This window comes from Macrotis lagotis, chromosome 1 (genome assembly GCF_037893015.1).
Source record: "Macrotis lagotis isolate mMagLag1 chromosome 1, bilby.v1.9.chrom.fasta, whole genome shotgun sequence".
Lineage (NCBI taxonomy): Eukaryota > Metazoa > Chordata > Mammalia > Peramelemorphia > Peramelidae > Macrotis > Macrotis lagotis.
The window spans coordinates 438,091,719-438,112,164 of record NC_133658.1 but is presented as its reverse complement, the minus strand read 5'-3'; the positions used below and the strand labels follow the sequence as shown (position 1 = coordinate 438,112,164).

Below are 20,446 nucleotides of genomic sequence, written 5' to 3'. Positions count from 1 at the left end.
TCTTTTTCCTAATTTATTTGTGTTAGGATCAAAATACTAACTTCTTTCCTTGTGCAAATTAGACTAGTTTTTCCTGAAAAGGTATGGGATCATCCCTGAGACTTGGCTCTTTCAGGGGAGTAAAGGCTCAGGCTGTTGACATCACCTCTTGGTCACCTAAGTACAAAGCAATCAGGAGCAACAAGGACACCATTTCTGATGTGTGGAACTTGGATCACAATGTGCAACTCAGGAGTGAGTTTCACTCAGCTGAATCAACTGGAGGTTGTTGCATATCTTCCAGGTATACAAATGACCAGGTAAATCTCTCTTTGTTTACTCTGTCTTATTTCATTTCAACATCAAACCTGAACTTTCAGGGAATAGGCCTGAGTCAGAACCAGCCTAGAAGACTGATAATGGATATTGTTCCAACTTCTGAAACACCTCCTTTCTTTCCTCACCTTACTTCAATGCCTGGCATACAGTCTTTTTCTTCTCTCCAAATCCTGTTTTTGTTCTAGTTCATATGAACACATATATATTCATACTCCTTTAAAACCCCTAACTTCATGGTTCCTTAAATTACTCATTTTCACTCATCCTCACACAAAATTGAACAATCCTGTGATTTTGCCATAACCCACAGATGAACTACTTCTCAGCTCTTAAAATCTGAAATTATCTTATCTGTCCCCCAACCCTGTTTTTTTGTCTTCACAATGACCTCTAATCCTTTTACCCCTCAATTATCTCCTAAATTATTGCTTTTGCACTAGATACTCTCTACTCCTTTCCACATCTTGCCACCCTGTTGAACTAGTTTAACTCTATATTATCTTCTTGAGACCCTCAGCCCCTTAATCTGTCTCGGTTTTCCCTGCCACATGTTCTCCTTGGAACACTCCTGCCATCTGCTGCCTTCGTTCCTACACAAATGCTACTGGATGAAATAGAAAAATGATGGAACCATGCTGACTAGATTTATGCTACATAGCCTTAACTTTGAGAAGGAATTTTTTAATACCTTTTCAATTAACTCATTATTCCACTTAGCTATACATTTTCATTCTTTCTCAAACCTCCCATGGTTCCCCTGCCCCATCGACTTCTTTTCCTCCTCTCCTCCTTTTCTCACATGGCCAAGATGCTTCTGTCATTCTTCTCCATCACTTCTGTCTTACACAATTATTGCCAGTTCCTTGGCAAGGCAAATCCATACCAGCACAGGTGATCTCATTCCATTCTGTATTCCCCAGCAAACTTTATCTTTATCATCCCCACTCTTACTTAATGTCAATCTCTGTCAATAGCTGTTATTATGCCTTAACTATCCTTAAAGACCCTCCATTGATTGATCCATTAATCCCTGATAGCCATCTTCCCATGTTAGGTACCTCCACTTCCTTTCTTCTTAACTCTCTGCAGTCTGGTTTTTAACCTCATCATTTGATTAAAACTGCTCTCTTCTGTGCAGCTTTGATTTGTCAATTACCTTATTCTTCTTGATATTGTTTCTTGTCATTTTAATTAATTGGCTTGGCCTATCTCTGAATATGGGGAGCTAGGTGGCAGAGTGGCTGGAGCAATAGCCTTGGAGTCAGGAGGACAAGAGTTCAAATCTAGCCTCAGACATTTGACCCTTACTAGTTGTGTGACCTTGGGCAAGTCACTTAACCTTGACCGGCTCTCATCTAGGCTCATCTCCAGTCATCCTGATTCATATCTGGCCATTGGACCCAGATGAATTTGGAGGACAAAGTGGTGACTCCACACACACTCACCTCACTCAAACTCAGTTCATGTATTTGTTATGCTATCACCACCATGATGTCCTGGTCTTCTTCGAAAGTGAAGGACAAGGGGCAGCTAGGTGGTGCAGTGGATAGAGCACCAGCCCTGGAGTCAGGATTACCTGAGTTCAAATTTGGCCTCAGACACTTTAGTTGTGTGGCCTTGGGCAAGCCTCTTAACCCCATTACCTTGCAAAAACTAAAAAAAAAAAAAATGAAGGACAAACAAATGGAAATGGAAAAAAAATGGAAAACCCCTGAACAATTGATATATTTCTAATGTTTAGATCTGAATTTATTTGTGCAAAGTGTTTTGTAATTGTGTTCATATGGTTCCTGGATTTGTCTTGGGAGGGAGATTCCCAAGAATTTTATATTGTCTGAAGTTATTTTAAATGGAATTTCTCTACTTTTTGCTTTTGCACTTTGTTGGTAATATATAGAATTTTAATGCTGATGATTTGGGTTTATTTTATATTGTGGGACTTGCTGAAATTGTTAATTACTTTAACTAGTTTTTTAGTTGATTCTCTGGGATTTTCCAAATGTGCCCTCATATCATCTGCAGAGAGAGCGAGAGAGCAAGAGCGAGAGCGAGAGAAAGAGAGAGAGAGAGAGATAGTTTTGTTTCCTCATTGTCTATTTTAATTCCTTCAATTTCTTTTTCCTCTCTAATTTGCTTTCTAATTTTTCCTTTCTAATAACTAGTAAGTGCAGTTCAATATGAAATACTCGTGATGGTAATGGGTATTCCCTGAGGGTTTTTTACATTCCTTTTTCTAAAATAGGATTATTTAAGTATTCCACTTACTCTTAAATTAACCTGGGCAATTTATCCATTTCACTTAGATTGTTAGATTTATTGGCACTTTTTTGGGGCAAAATAGCTCTGAATAATTGAATGAATTTAGTCTTCATTGGTGGTATATTCACCCTTTTTCATTTTTGATGCTTTCTATTTCTGTTTTTAAAGAATAAAATTAAGCAATAATTTATCTGTTTTATTGTTTTTTTTTTCATAAAAGACGCTTCTAGTTGTGTTTATTAGTTCAATGGTTTTCTTACACTCTATTTTATTAAACTCTCTTGATGTTTTTCAGGATTTCCAATTTATTATTTAATTGACTATATGAATGCTGTGCTTTTTCTAGTTTTTTTTAAACTGCATGCTCTTTCTCCATTTTATTGATGAAAAGTGTTTAGTGATATAAATCCCCCCCCCATATGTTGCATTGGGTACATCCATAAATTTTGGCATTTTGTTATAAATTTAGTGAATTTATTGTTTCTCTGACTTAGTCTTTGATCCACTCATTCTTTAGGATTAGATTGTTTTCAAATTAATTTTCAATCTATGTTTCTATGACCCTTTATTAAATGTTATTTCTATAACATTCTGTTCTGGAAAGTTTGGATTTAATATTTTTGCTTTTCTACCTTTGGTTGTAAGCTTTTTATACTCCAATACATGGCCAATTTTTTTATAGGTACATGCACTGCTGTGGGAAAATTTCCCGTTCAGTTTTGTCCAAGCCTTTCCATTGGCTGTCTGTGCATGACACACACCGGGCTGTGGTTTGACTATAGTCAAACCTGTCTGTCTGATCTTCTTGGTGCTGGGCTGGAATATTGTTTCACCCAATCATTTGGTTGGTTTTGCCACTCCAAAATTTTTTTGCCATCATATTTTGGGGGGGGGATTTGGGGGAAGTTAGTTGAGTCAGTGCATTTATACCAACATCTTGGCTCTGCCTTGACTCCCTTAATTCTAATGTTTTCCTTCTATTTACTTATTAATTTGACCTGTATAAAACTTGTTTGTACAAAGTCGTTTGCATATTGTCTTCCTTTTTATGTTGTGAAATCTAAAGAGTAGGGGTTGTTTTGCCTTTCTTTGGAGTCCCAAAGCTAGTCCAGTGCCTGGCACTAAATATACATTTTATAATCAATGTTGTTGACTGACTATCAAATAGCCTTTTTCCTTGGCAAGGTCATTCCCTTGATCCTATTTCTACCTTTCTCCAGTAGATTGCAACCTCAATATTATTCTCCCTCTTATTTTTTTTCTCTCACTCTTTCTTTCATTCTCTCTTGTTCTATCTTGTTCTCTCTCTCACCTTCAGGCTTCCCAATTATTTCCTTCCCAAATGTTCAAACTTTCCCAAGTCTCTCCCATCACCAGACTCTACCATCCCTTCAAGCTATCATTTTACATATCAAATATATACTCTTCTTTATCTCTACCTCATAGAATCCACATATAGGCATTCCAGTCTACATTGAAGACATGCCTAATTCACTTAATAACTAGTGTCCCCTAATCCAAAATATTTTGTATTTAAATATTTTAGGTATTTCACTTTATATTTTTCTTTATATACTTGTCTCCCTGACAGAATATAAGCTTCCTGAGGGTAGGAATTATTTCATCCATTGTATTTGTAAATATAGGACTTATTACAGTGAATAGAGAATAAATACTTGCTGATTGAATGGATAGATTTACCTGTGTTATTTCCCAACCACAAAGACATAAAGCTTATTGCAAACAAATAACCATATCTTAGTGGTTTTGAAGTTCAAAACAAATTCAATGCCTTCAACCTTGTAGATGTTCAATAAATAGTTGCTATTGAATTAATAATAATAGCTGAGCTATCATTTCTAAAACTTGAGAGCTGTCAAAGTTCTTTATATTATCTCACTTGATCAAGCTATAATCAAACAATAAGCATTTATTGATATATCCACTATGTTCCAAGTGGCATCTAGTTGGTACAATGGATAAAGCATAGTGCTTGAAACAAAGAAGACTCATCTTCATGAATTCAAATATAACTTCAAACACTTACTAATTTCGTGGTCCTGGACAAGTCTCTTATTCCTGTTTTGCTGAGTTCCTCATCTGTAAGATGAGCTAGAGAGGGAAATGGCACATTACTCTAGTGTCTGCCAGGAAAGCCCAAATGACATCTCAAAGGGTCAGACATGACTGTAAAACAAAGCAAAATATGTCAAAAATTGTGCTAAGCAATAGAAATTTGATGAAAATAACAAAAAATTAAAATTTCAATTCAAAATAACATTTTAATTCAAAACCTTTTTCAAATAAAACCACAATTAGTGCTTTTCACATGGACCAAAATATTAATTTTAAATTTGTATAATATTTATATAAAAGGAAAAGGACCTAAGATGTTGAGATGCAACTCTTAAAATTCAACCCTCTCTCAATTTGTTCTTTCAGTATATGGCTGGAATCTTGCCATGAAAATTACAGTCACCCAACACATTCCAGACTATACACATTTCTTGTGTGGGAACCTAATTATTTCTATGTGTGTGTGTGTTTGTCTGTGTGTGCACATATATTCAAAGGGAGACTGATGAAGGAAATCATTAAATTGTAAATCATTTAAAGCCCTCCATAAAATATCTCCAACTTTCCTTGTCAGATTCATGTTTTGCTGCTCTTTTTATTCAGTGTGTTTCAACCAAACTGGCCTGCTACTTCCCTAAACTCAGGATTTAATCTCGAGGTCCATACTGTGGCATAGGTTAACGTCCCATGCATGGAAGAGACTCTATTCTCACCATCTCTGCTGGAAAGTCTTTCTTATTGTCCTCTCCCCCTATTCAAATCACCTTGTGATTTGGGGTAAGGAGAAAGGTGGTCACTATTTTCCTGGCCTGCAGTCTGGTCTGTGAGTGCCACAAGTAAAGGATCTATTTATAGAAAAGGAGTCTGATAATGAGATGTTTAACTGTAAAAATTTGGCATTGCAGGTCATCCATTTTTCAAGTTAGTTTAAATCTTTTGAGCAAATTCAAAGGTAGGCAATGCTATAAGATGGGAATTTATAGACCATGCCTCTGGGAAGTAAAAATCAGTGCCATGAGCCTAGGAAGAGAAATTCAAAGAGGAACAAGGTCACTGCCTAGATATGTGGAAGGTACACATGAAAAAGTTTTGAGAAGCAATAAGGAGCTGAGAGAATAGAAGCCAGAATGAACAAGCTCAAGATCCTGGAAGTGAGAGTCTGGGGCCAACAGGGTATAAGAAGTTTAAGACCAAATGCTGTATAACTGAAAGTCCTCCTAGACCAGAGATACCTAAGTCATAATTCTATATTTCCTCTCTGACCTTGAGTTTTCTCCTGGAACCCATAAGCCTTTATGAACTTGGGAAAGTTTGTTTAACTGTATTTATTTTAAACATTTACTTTGGTTTTATAAACTGTATTGAACATAGATCTTTATCATTTGGGTGTAATTATTGGAAATATCAAAGTAATTTAACGGGGGCAGAGCATTTCCAACGAAGAAGGGAAAATTTCTGGATAGGGTCTTGGAGTGAGAAAGAAGTGTGTGTGTGTGTGTCGGGGGGGTATATAGGTCCTTTGAGATAACTTACCAGAGTAAAGGAAAAGTGTCATACTTGGAAACCTATCTAGAGAGTGAGCCAGACTGAAGACGTAAATAGGGATAGCTAAACCCTTCTTAATACATCAGAACAGCTATACAGGGTAAATATTATAAAGCTTCAGGCAGACTGAGTAGCATGAGAGCAAGGACAATCTTATTTTACACAATGCCTTTTACTTAGTTGGTAATTACTATACTGAATTGATTAGAAGAAAACATTCACAGATTCAAAGAATATATAAGCTATTTTCATTGAGCTAAAACTTAGAATTCTGTAGAATGAAACTGTATAGCTGAGAAAGTCCTTTTCTTGGGCCCAATTCAGTAGATGATTAAATTGCTTCTCTAAAACAAATGAAAAAATTACTTATGAATTTGTAACAGGGAAATGCTTACCCCCCTACCCCAAATTTGAGCCATCATAGAACCAAAAGGACATGGCAAATGTAATGGGAACTGATCACCCTTCTATAACTGATTTCAGTCTGCTAACTTTGTGTTGATTATGAACATTTTTGATTGACTAAAACTACATAGTTGGAACTCAGAGAACATTCAAAAGGTAGAAGCTAAGATGACAGAGAAAAGGTATGGACTTATGTCACCTTTCATCTCCAGACAACTTAAAAATAACACCTTAAAACAAATTCTGGAGCAGCAAAATATAAAACAATGTTCCAGTCCAAGACAAGGTTATCAAGAAAAGTCTTGACAACCAGGACAAGAATGGAGCACAGTACAGAACAGCAAGCCAGCAGTTAGCCTAGGAGGCAAGTGAATTGGCAGTAGAAACTTCTGGAGCTCTCAGCCCAGAGAAATGAAAGGGGTTGAACAACTGGTCAGGAGATTAAAGGGCCCTGGATGTAGGACTCTGAGGTATTCGCCATATGCAGATCCAGTTGTAGTTCTGGATCACAGTACCAGGGCAAGAGGACTAAGCCCCAGAAAAGGAGAATTAACACATGAGAGCTTGCAGTGGCAGAGGTAGAGGGACCCTGATCACAGTTCTGCATCAGAAAGAGTGCTTGTGGTTGCGGGACAAAAGCACATGTCAAGAGAGTAGTAAACAGAGGTCTCCTTAGACCATACCATCTTAGAAGAACTGAAAACTTATAGACCCTGAAATTAGTTTTGAAAACAGCTGCACAAAACCCTGAATCCTGGGGCACCTAGGTTGCACAGTGGATAGAGCCTAGACTCAGGAGTACCTGAGTTCAAATCCGGCCTCAGACGTGTGATAATTACCTAGCTGTGTGGCCTTGGGCAAGCCAGTTGACCTTATTTGCCTCGCAAAAAAACCCCTAAAAAAACAAAAACCTGAAGCTTGGGACAGTGGCCTCTTGACCCCATAAGTGGATCCAACATTTACACCAAGTTAGATACAAGAAATAGACTGAAAACATTAGCAAACAATAACAAAAAAAAGAACAAGGTCATGTAAATAGGCTATCATGACAGGGTAGATCAGAATACAAACTCAGAAGAACAAAATAAAGTTAAACTGTTACATTAAAAGCTTAAAAGAAAAATGTGAATTGGCCTCAGTCTAAAAAAGGAATTCCTAGAAGAGTTCAAAAAAGGATTTAAAAATTCAAATAAGAGAGGTAAAGGAAAAATTGGGGAAGAAATGACAGTCATAAACGAAAATCATGAAAAAGAGTCAACAGCTTGATAAATGAGGTACAACAAATATGAAAGAAAATAACACCTTAAAAACAATAAGTCAAATGGTAAAAGAAGCACAAAAATCCACTGAAGAGAAAAACTCTTTAAAAAATAGAATTGGTCAAATGAAAAAGGCATCAAGAAACAATAAAATAAAAAGTGAAAAAACAGACTAAAATGTGAAATATCTCATTCAAAAAACAAATGACCTGGAAAAGAGATCAAGAAGATATAATTTAAAAATTACTGGACTTCCTGAAAACTCTGATAAAAAAAGAATCTACAAATCATATTTCAAGAAATTTTAAGGGAAACTTCCTGATATTCTACAACCAGAAGGTAAAATAGAAATGGAAAGAAATTACTCATCACCTCCTGAAAAAGATTCAAAAATGAACTGCCAGGAATATTAAACCCAAATTCCAGGACTCCCAAGTTAAGGAGAAAAGTTGCCGGAAAGAAACAATTTAAATATCATGGAGTGATAAAAGCATAACACAAAATTTAACACTTTCCTCTATTAAAGGTTTGAGGACTTAGAATATGATATGCCAGAAGGCAAAAGAGCTAGGCTTACAAGCAAGAATCACATACCCAGCAAAATTAGAATTTCAAGTGAAAGAAAAGTATTTAATGAAAGAGGGAACTTTTAATACTTTACTGATGAAAAGACTACAGCTAAATAAAAACTCTGACTTCTCAAAACACTTCTCAGAGCAAAACTCAAGAAAACCATTAATGGGTTAACAAAAAAGAGAAACCATAATGACTTCAATAAGGTTAAAGTGTGATTCCTATGTGAGATATTTGTAATTTCTCAGAATGTTGTTATTACTAAGGCAGTTAGAAGGAATATACATAGACAGAGGGCATGGGTGTAAGTTAAATATGAAAGGATGATACCTAAAGAAATAAAATCAAGGGGTGAGAAAGAGGAATGCACTGAGAGAAGGGGGAAGGGAGATAGAGAATGTGGTAAATTATTTCACAAAAAAAGGCTCAAGAAAACTTTTACAGTGAAAGGAAGATGGACAATTGGCAGGGTGGGGGCAGCACTCCTCAGAATTGAGTCAAAGAGGGAATAATGTCCATACTCAATTGGATATAAAAATCTATCTTACTCTACAGGAAGTAGGAAGGGGAAAAAGATAAGAGAAAAGGAATGGAACTGGTTAAAAAAAGGAGAGAGGATTGGGTTGATTGATTGCTTTCCCTTTTTCATGAAAAGTACCAAAAGGTCATCATTATGTTGTAATCAAGGTAAAATATGTTCAGCCATGGCTAATCATACTAATATGAGATTGGAAGGTTCTACTGTATGTCAGGCACAAATTGTCCATGTGAACATTAAGAAAAGAGATGGCTCTAAATTTGCACATTTCATTTTACTTCTGAGCTACTGCAATTCCCCTTCACTCAGAGAACAGTGTCACTTTTAATGCAGGACCACCATGCTGAGCAGTCCTGTCCCGATATCTCCCATGTCTCATAATCGAGTACAAAGTTCTTCAGAGAGTGTGTTTGTAGCATTTTGTCTGACCACCATGTGAGTTTCTACCATGCATGACTTCTCCATAAAATTGTCTCAGGCAAAAATACATTTGACATTTGAAAAACAACATGGCCAGCCCACCAAAATTATGCTCTCTGTGGTAGAGTTTGAATGCTTGGAAGTTTACGTTGAATTACCAGTGTCTGGTAACTTATATTGTCAGGTGATCTTCAGCATCTTCCTAAGAAAATTCAAATGGAAGCAAAACAAATTCCTGATATGGTACAGTCCAGATTACAAAGGCATATAACAATGAGGTCAGGAAAAATGCCTACGTAGACCTTTAGCTTGGTAGGTACATCTTATCTCTCAAACTTTCCTTTGCAGCCTCCCAAACTCTGAGATAGCTCTGGCAATGTGTGTGTCAACCTCATGATCTATGTGGACATCCCTAGAAAGTATAATGCCAAGGTAAATGAACACTCGTAGAACTTAAAATTTCTCCATTGCTTGTAAACAATGGCGTCACATATGGATGATATGTTGCAGGCTGGTAGAGAACTTGTGTTTTCTTGATGCCAATTGTTAGGTCAAAATTAGCACAAATAGCAGAGAATCAAGTGCACAATCATCTGCAAACATAAAACTATTCACCAACTCTCCTACTTTAGTCTTTGTTAACAACCTTTTTGAGTTAAATAATGTACCATGAAGCCATTTTCATATTCACTAAAGGCATCTGAGAGCATTGTTGAAAACATCATACTAAAAGTTGGGAAAACACACACAAGCATTGTCCATTATCCATAAACCAGGGAGACATGCTCCTGTGAAACTGGCTTACAATACTGTTGAATTTCTCCAGGAAAGCAAATTCTGTTATGATCTTCCCCAAGTCCTCATGACTGAAATGATCAAACACCGTGGTCAAATTGAAGAAAATTGTGTTCAGACAACTGGTCTGCTCCTGGAATTTCTCCTGGAGTTTTCAGGTAGCGAACTCCATAATGACCATTCCTTGGGTCTTTATGAAGTCAAACTCAGGTAGATAGCCTCTTTCCAGATGAAGGACGAGCCTATCAAGGAGGACACTGACAAGAATCTATCTAGCAATGGCTAAGAAAGAAGACTCTTCCCCCTCCCCTCACTCCACCATGATTGTTACAAAGCATTCTATTTCCTTTGCCTTTATATAGATGGATAATGGAGGCATCCTTAAATTCCTGGGGAATAATCTACTTGTCAAATAATCTGGAAGATCTCCATCAGCTTTTGAATGAGCAATAGTCCCCTGTCTTGGAAATCTCAACTGGAATAGATTCAGCATCAGGCTCTTTGTTCCATGAGAGGAAACTAATGGCATTCAAATACTCATTTTCAATTGGAAATTTAGGTAGAAAGCAATTGAGTTCAACCTGAGGTACATGTTCAGCATTGATGATGGTCTGTAGAGAACACCATAGAAGTGTGCTGCCCATTTCTTCAGAAGCATTTCCTTATCACCAAACAATGCGACTCTGATTAATTGAGATGCACCATAGGTTTTGGGCCCAGAAGGAGCCTTCAGGAAAACCTTAAAGCCCTTTGGATTGTTACTATGAGCATAAAATTGAATTTTACGTGCCTTCTTGATGAACCAAGCTTTCTGTATCTCTCTAAGCTTTGCTTACACTTTATGTTTCATGGAGTTAAATGCTTCCTTCTTAAAGACAGATGAACTATCCTGCTTGTAAACCCTGTGAAGTTTTTCAGTTTTCCTTTAGCAGCCTCTGAATTTTCCTATCATTTTCAGCCATTTTAATGTTTGTCAGTGTTCTGATCCAGGTAAGTAAAAACAGTGATGTACACCAAATCTCTGAAAGCTGGTGCTCCACTGTTGCCAACCATTTGTTGGCTCAGTTTTCCTTCCAAGTTACTGACAAAATGGAGGGGAGTGAGAACTCCAGGTTCAGCATTCCCAGATTGTTGACTATCCTAATGAAGTTAACTATCCATTGAAAGTACCAAGGCCCAACATATTCAGTAACTAGAGACAGAGATCTCACAATGAAGTCCAACTGATAACTAATGGAGATAATACAACCAACAGATTTGAGTTGGAAGCAGTCTCTGCTTAAGTATTCTGCTTAGTCAGAACCCTAAAAGAAGAAAATGAGAATTGAATTGAGAGACTTAAGAACTCACACTGATGGTACAAAAGCCCTAGGCTTATTCTGCTCTTACAGAATAGAGTGTGATTTCCTCCACTGTAGGGGAGGAAAATCCACAGGTGAGTGGATTGTACCACCAGAGAACTAGGAAGTATACAGAAGAAGGTCAAATAGCAACCTGGTGAATGACTGGAGCAATGGTTCTGATGAGCTAAGAGAGCCAGTGCACATATTCTTTCTACAACAGAATTACATAGGCTTGGAGAGCTCTCTGAGGACTTTGTACACTCAGTTAAATCTTAGAAGTTAGAGATGAAGGCCACTGTTTGTCTTTAGATATTTGAGATAAAGAACTACTCATAAAGAACCTCATAAAGGAAGAAAATAAACATTTGAAGCACCTTCTATGTGTGAATATTTAGCAACATGCCAAATATATTGTCTCATTTAATTCTCACAACAATTCTGTGAATTAGGTGTTATTCTTATTCTCATATTATAGTTAAGGAAACAGAGATAACCAATGTTAAGAGACTTGTTCATGATGCCAAAGTAAGTATCTGAGACCAAATTTGAATTCAGATCTTGACTCTAGGCCAAACACTCTTATTTATTGTATCACCTAAATTCACCTCTAGGTGTATTTATTGCCTGGTGTACATAAGGATTGAACTGCTATGGAAGGGATTCCATTTCTAAAGGAAAAAACGTTTTGAAGATCAGATAGATTAAGGCATTCTATGGTCTGGCCCACCCTGTCAAGTCTGCTTAAGAAAAATTGACCCTGCCATATTTTTGTCTCCTTTCACAATCTCAGGCAAGAAGTTTGTCCTTATTGCATTAGTCGTCTCCCATTTACTGAAGGAACCCTCGAATCTCTCTGGATCCTAGTTTTCTTTCTTATAAACTCTCCTGCATGATTGTTTCTCATTAGCAGATCCACTTCATTATCATTATCATATCAGTTGGGTTTTGATGTTATTATTGAACTTTAAATGGGCTTTTTAAACAATAGCTTCATCCCAAAGTCCTTGACTATCATAGCTGGGTATCTCTACTGAGTAAATCAACTCTCTTCCAGAAAAGATGAGAACTGTGCAGCCCAATTGATTTTAGAAATATTTTCATTTGATCCTCTTAGGTCCTTCCTTACTCCATTCCTTGCATGGAGTCATCTGGGACTCAAGGCTTGTTCTCTCTTTGTTTTGTCATTTTTCAGTTGTGTCTGACTCTCCATGATCTTATTTAGGTTTTTTTTTTTGTTAGAGATACTGGAATGGTTTTCCATTTCCTTCTCCAACTGATTTTATGAGCCAGGGGGGAGTCTTCCTTGGTTCCTCAGGGCATGCCATACCTACCAGGAAAACAGCTGAAGGTTCCTTTCAAATGGCAAGTCTCTTTCCCCCACAATGATTTGGATACTCATTGAGGGCTTTGGTTGATACCCTGGGATGGAATTGCTGGAACAAGTGTTTCTAATGACATAGGGGAGGATTCTGCATAACTGTGGAGATTGTGTTTTGGCATAACTATAAAGATTGTGAATTTACATGGAAAAGGGGAGATACTTTAGCTGTTAAAACAACTTGAGTCTTTTGATAAAAGTGAGGGACAGTCCTTACTGAAAAAGAATGCAGCATTGCCCAGAGGTCTCTAAAGACTCAAAGATTTGGTGTTAGAGGCCTGATAGGGTTTCCAGGAAGAGAAAGGTTGTAATGGTGGAGGAATAGAGAGAACTTTTGTACTAACTTAGATCCCAGATCAGGCAAAAGGCTCATAAACTCCTAGGTACTGTCCTCACTGACCTGGATGCATGATAAAGAATTGACTGTGACAGACATCATATCATCAATGCTATGGTCATGATATTTATGCTGCTGCTCCAAGTCATCAATTGCATTACCTGCCACACAAACCACATAGTTGAGATCTGAGACTCACTCCTGAAGCGGGGAACGATTTCTTGTCTTCATGCTCCACATTTTCTTTTTATTTTCTCTATGGTGATTCCTTCAGGAGGGCTGTTGATTTTTTCCTGTTTTTCTTTTTTTCCTCAATATTGCTTAGGCTAGAAGAATTGTCCATTTAAATGGTAGGTAGTCATCTTGATGATCCTTAGGATCTTATCACCATGCGTTATATTGTAGGAACAATGACTTCCATGGTTTTCCTTCTCCCTTTGCAAAATGATTTAGGCTAGGGTTTAGTTCCCCCAGCCCCTTCTAAATGACCACAAAGCTGTTCCATTGACTTGATTAGCCCTAAGTGCTAAGGCTCAGATCCTTGTCACAGCTTTCTGGCAGTCTACGTTGATAAAGAAGTCCATCCATACCTAGTCTTTGTCTCTCAGATTTGGTGCTTGTCCTAAGGCTGTCTGATTCACCACCATACTCTGGCTGGTTGACCACATGTGTTTCCATGAGGAAGTGTGTGTGTGTGTGTGTGTGTGTGTGTGTGTGTGTGTTGTGCGTGTGTGTTTGTGCTCACAGTGTAGGGGTGGGTGTGAGCAGGATCACATACTTACCAGAGCTACTGTATTCTTGAGTAGTCTTTCTATGTCAAAATTAAAAAAAATTATTTTTGTAGAATGCTTTATGAGTGTCAGATGTTGTTCTAACACCAAACCTAAACTAATTTGGCTTGGTATTGAATGATTAAACCCTCCATAAATTATAATCTGTAAAAAGAGAGATATTGAAGCTAATGAGACAGTGGGGATGATAGAAGAGACAATCTCACTGGGAAAGTTATTGAAGAAGACAGGATGGAATTAGATGTCTTATTAACATACATGGGAGAACATGGCCACCTCTAGGAGAGGCAAGAAGATAATGGAAGAAGGCATCTGGGTAATTTGAGATGAAGAGGAGAAGAGAGAGGCAGTTCATAGAGAACGACCTCAATAATTTTCAGCAAAATATGAGGCAAGATTCTCAGCTGAGAGGGAGGGAAGGAGAAACCTTGTGTTTTTTGGAAGGCTTCAGGAAACTTCCAGGGTGAATGGGATAGGGAGACAATTGGGAAGGAGCCAGAATTTTGCTTAGCAGGAAGGACTCAGATAAAGTTATATAATCTAAATTTGTAATGTATCTTGTCAGCATAATTTCTCCATCTTCATTTAGTTGCGCATGCCAAAGCACACAGGGCAGAAGATGACGGAAGTGATACAAGGTTAAGGTTTAACAAGTAAGAACATGGAAATGATAGGGGCAAGGGACACAAAAGAAGAGGGCAATGTAGAGCTGAAATGATTCACTAAGGGGTCAAGATGGAAAAGGAGGACTTCCAGCCAAGATGGCAGAGAGAAGACAGGCACAGTTCCAAAGTCTCCTGATCTCTTACCCATCTATCACATGAAACAAACCTCTTAAAAGAAACCTGAACCAGGAAACCCAGAAAGAAAAGCCAGGAGAGGAAAATCTAGCTCAGGTTTTGTCTCCTGCAGCAGCCTTGGCTGAGTACCGGCAGGTGAGTCTGGGCTCCGAGGAAAGATCAGCTCGAGATCAGCCAGATTAACAGCTGATTTGGAACCGGGAGTCTGAGGGCCTGAGAGCTGGACCTGCTGGATCAGCAGTAGGGTTGTACGAGGGGGAAGCAGAGGCTCTGGTGTTGGTGCTGTCCCCCTGGAGCTTGGGGAAGGGGCTGCGGGGAGAGGTCTGGTGCAGGAGAGCTGTGGACACCATCCCTGGGATCCTCAGGTCTGAGAAACTCTGAGTCCACGATGCCATTGCACTGAGGCCTCCTCCAAAACAAACAATTGCAAACTACTTCTGCCTCAGGCCCAGGTGTGTGAGCAAAAGAACCAGCCCAGCTGAGGAATGACCTCAGGCCAGGGTAAAGCCCACCATTGATTGAAGGCAAAAGAATTCAATAGCTCCAATTCCTTCCCTCAAGCAAAGGGAGAAGGCCTCTCAGCCAAGGTCACAGACACTCCAGAGAAAGCAACCAGCACCTCCTACTGGCCAGCCAGAGAAACTGTACTCAGTAAAGCCTTTAGAGATCCCAAGTCCAGGTGAACCAGACCCCCCTCAAATCAAGGTCTTAGTATAATGAAGAAGGGTCAGCTGTAAGGTGGATCCATGGAAAAATTCCTGGAAGGGAAAGACCCCAACTCAAGGAGAACTGGAACCTCTGAGGAGAACACAATCTGGTCTCCAGCACAGAAAGTCTTCCTTGAAGAAATAAGGAAGGAGCTTAAAAATTTGGGAGAGACCATTAATACCTTGCAAAAAGAAAACAAAACCTTGGAAAGTATAATTGGGCAAACACAAAAGGAGAATAAATCTCTCAGATCCTCAAATGAACAAATGCAAAAAGAAATTAATTCTCTTAAAACCTCAATTGGTCAAATGGAAAGCTCTTTCCAAAGTAGAATTGACCAATTGGAAAAGGAGTTGCAAAAGGTTAATGAAGAAAACTCCTACCCCCAAAAAAGAACAGAGTATACAGAAACTAATGACTCCATGAGACAGCAAGAGTCAGTTAAACAAAATCAAAAAATAGAAAAAATAGAAGCAAATGTAAAATACCTCATCAACAAAACCACTGACCTCCAGAATAGATCGAGAATGGGCAAACTGAAAATTATAGCACTTCCTCAAAACATTGAAGAGAAAAAAAGCCTGGACTTAATATTACAGGATCTAGTGATGGAAAACTGCCCTGACATCATGCAATCGGAGGGCAAAGTAGTTATTGAAAGAGTACATCCACCCTTTAGCAAGATAAGATCCAAATGGTTACAGGACAGACATAAAAAATAATACTATAAGCAAACTAGAAGATCAAGGACTAGGCTACCTGACAGATCATTTCCTAGGTATGTTTTTGAATAGTTACCATATAACTGACTACAACAATTTCTGTACATTATACCAAAATTGTGCTAAAGCGATAGAATTCTTATATGTACATACTCACAGGTATGCATATGTGCAGACAAAAATATTAACCCAGATGAACAATAAGCATGTTGAAGGAGTAGGTTTTACTTACAGTTCATTTGCAAAAACAAATCATTATTTAGTTTGAGCAAGTTCATTATATGCAAAGACCCTGAATAATAGACTGTCTATTAAATTCCAACAAAATTCTAGGAAAATATATATATTTTTTTTAAAGAAAGATTTTATTGATTTTGAGGTGTGCAATTTTTCCCCCATTCTTGTTTCCCTTCCCCCACCCCCCACAGAAGGGATTCTGTTAGTATTTACTTTGGTGGATAATATATTGCATGCACATTCATCCATGGACAATAATGAATTTAACCAAGAAAAAATGCTTTGTCTAAAACAAATGTATAAAAAACTTTATATAAAGGAAGCAAATTGAATACCATTTCATTCATTTGATTTGAATTAAATACCAATTCTTTGTTTCCTGCTAAGCAGTTTTATCAAGATATTCTTTATACTTGTATATGTGTGTGTTTAGACATATGGTTCATAGAGTTTCAAATTAAGAAAACTTTTACCAAAATTTTTATTTTTTATTTATTTTCCAAATTAATTATTAATGTAAAATACACTTTTAACAATAAAAGGAAATGTATGCGGTTTGTTTTAACAGAGATATATCTTTCTTTTACAAGTTTTACATTTTTTTAACTAGGGAGGACTCAATAATTATTACAAAAGTGGTAAACCAAGACATAAGGTTTTTAATTAAATAAGTATCTATGAAAACAGAAATAAATCTAGGGGGAAGGGGGAAACCTTGCTAAGCATTCTAACCTTCAACTTTTATAATGATATGAGATCTAAAGGGGCGGCTAGGTGGTGTAGTGGATAAAGCACTGGCCTTGGAGTCAGGAGTACCTGGGTTCACATCTGGTCTCAGACACTTAATAATTACCTAGCTATGTGGCCTTGGGCAAGCCACTTAACCCCGTTTGCCTAGCAAAAACCTAAAAAAAAAGGAATATATGATCTAGGCTACCTGGAAAGAAGGAAGGAAAGCATGAAGAGTTTGGGAAATAAAACTGTAAGCCTAGCACAGGGTCACAGACTTAGATATTATCTCAGCCAAATGTCATTATTTTTATGCATGTGAAACTGAGAAACTGTTACCCAGAGAGTTTAAGTGATTTGCCAAAGGATTTCAAGAAGAGGAGCAGGGATTAAGATCTAGTTTTTTTTTTTTTCTTTCCCCCATTATGTCCATTTGTTTCAGTTCAGGGGTCTGAATTATTCAGATGTTTGCTAATATTGTCCCTGTACCCAAAGCAGAGAAGCTAATTTCTTGACTTGTAAGAATGATGTTATCTTTAAAAAGTTGGTCCAATAGACACAAGGGGAAAAAATAATTCTGCTCATGATGGGGAGATTAAAAGAGGGAAAAGAAGAAAAGCAAAGAACTAGAATCTATGTTGGCCACCTGGCGAATTGTTGTGGTAAATCCATTATACTTGTAGCATAAGAAGTGAAGACACCATTATAGAGAACCCTGAGTAGTAAAGGCTATTAGAGAAAACTCGAAAAACTTTAGCTTTAGAACTAGAAATATTAACATTACTTCTGGAAAATATATTTATTTTGTATGTGTGAAATTTATGTTAAAGATAAAAGGTAATTTATTTTAAATATATATCTATATCTATATATTGAACATGTATCTCTCCTGTACATATGCATAATTTGTGTCCTTGAATAAAATACTCCTTGGATTTCATTTACACAATCTCTTCCAAGATTAATTAGACAAAGTCAAATAATCCTGACATCATAGCCAGCAGCTCTGCTACCATCCTGGACACACTGAAGAGTCTTCTGGGATTTTCTCCAAGAATTCACTATTGGATAACCAGACTTAAATCTATCATTAGGTTGGCAGTTCCAGTACAATATTCAGCTACATTTTTCTTTCAAAAACAGTAAAATGAGCAAAACATTTACCTGTTCGATTAGACAAATCCAACATGTTATCTGTAAACTGCAGGAGATCAGGGCTACTTGGCAAAAGACTTTCAAGAATAGGCATTATGTCTAGACTATGCCTACACTGCCTTGTTCCAAGGACACTGTCATCTTGTGAGTGGCTCACATTGCCATCACTGCAAAAAAAAAAAAAGTTTCACCTATTACCCACATTTCAATGATTTTAAGAGTAAATATAATTTTTTCTCTATATTCCAGATGAACAATAATCAGTTCAAAGGATTAATACTTAAATGAATTGTGATACTAAGGGGGATAGCAAGCAAAAGAAAGATGACAATCTTGTTATTACAAAAGCAGTGTTAAGGGATATTTTTGTCAAGAGTAAACTGAAACAATTCAATTTATGCCAAAAAAGAGAAACTAACAATTATCAATTTGTAGCCCTTACTGTTTCAAAGATGGAACAACCAAATGATTTTTCAGTTTTAACATACTATCAGTAAACTTAGGGAATGGTGTAGGAAAATGTAACAGAGAAAGAAGAAAAGTTTTAAAAATCGCAATCTTAAAGTTTTCTATTATATGTGAATTGAAATATATATAATGTATTTGATGTATTTTGAGGACTCAAGAAAAGTCCAGAAGAATTACTGAATGTGTTAGATGTTAGTAGAAAGCATTGATTATCATAGAAATTCACAAAAGGTCACATGCTAAAAAGAGCATATATGACATAACATTTACCTCTGAACACTCATGTTCAAGAAATGCTTGTTATCTTGATATTATTTGCAACCTTTCAATTTCAAGCCCTAATGATTCTTAAGTACTTTCAATGGAACCCTCTGAGAGATATGTTACACAGACAACAAGGCCCTTGATGCAAAAATACAAAACTGTAACAATCCATTCTCCCAAGGAATTTACATATTTAAAGGAGTGAGGGGAGGGGCAAGGAGAAAAAAAGAGAAGGAATATTATATTATGTAACCAGATGCTACAACTGTGGTAAAATGAGAAGGGAAGAGGAGAAGAAAAATGATCTAGTGAATAAAGAACTGTCTTTGCTGTTAGAAAGAATTGGGCTCAAGTCTAACTTCTGGCACAGACCAGTTGTGTTCACACGCAAAAAAAATATATCATTTACCCTCCTTCTGTTACCAAACAAGATTCTGAGATTAGCGCAGAGTTACCAACTTTGATCAGTAGAAAGAATTTCTAGGTTTTTGGGGGTTTTTTTAGGTTTTTTTTTTTTTGCAAGGCAAACGGGGTTAAGTGGCTTGCTCAAGGCCACACAGCTAGGTAATTACTAAGTGTCTGAGACTGGATTTGAACCCAGGTACTCCTGACTCCAAAGCGGGTGCTTTATCCACTATGCCACCTAGCTGCCCCAGTAGAAAGAATTTCTATGACAGGAACTCCCTTTACCAATGAACAAGAACAAAAGGACAAGCAATAAGGCATTAAGTGAAGGATTTGTGGAAGAAGCTTACTATCTAATATCTCTATATACAAGTTGCGTGTATTTTTGATGAAAATATTAAATGAGATTAGGTAGACTTTGAAAAATGTCATGCTACAAATTCTTATATCTTAAAACGTTGAATATGTGATTCAAAGACACAGAAAATATGAGATTTTTACTGTATTGTATATTCACTGTAATTACTATTAAGCATATTATAAAAGCACACATCTACTAAAATGTATCCTATTCAGGGTAAAAGTGGAAGAAATTTTTCATCTCTGATGAGGTCCTACAGATGTCTTTTTCGATGGATGCTATAGTGCTGATAACACTAAGTCCTACATCCTTACAGGGTTGTCTCAATGACATGCATTAGGATTAAAAAGAAATCAGTTTACCAAAACATTCAGTTAGAACTGAATTAATTAAGTGACAGTGGTCAGATATACATATATATATATATATATATATATATATATATATATATATATATATATATATGAAGCAAGAATGTGGTGTAAAGTATGCAATTAATTTAATTAATTAATTAAAGAGAGATATTTGTTTTCCAGACTCTGTCATGTGGTTTTTTGGTC

At 37.0% G+C, this 20,446-nt stretch overlaps 1 pseudogene; it reads right to left on the bottom strand.

Moving 5' to 3' along the window:
- LOC141504390 (folliculin-interacting protein 1-like) overlaps nucleotides 1-20,446 on the bottom strand; it is a 281,771-nt pseudogene that overhangs the window by 23,455 nt on the left and 237,870 nt on the right.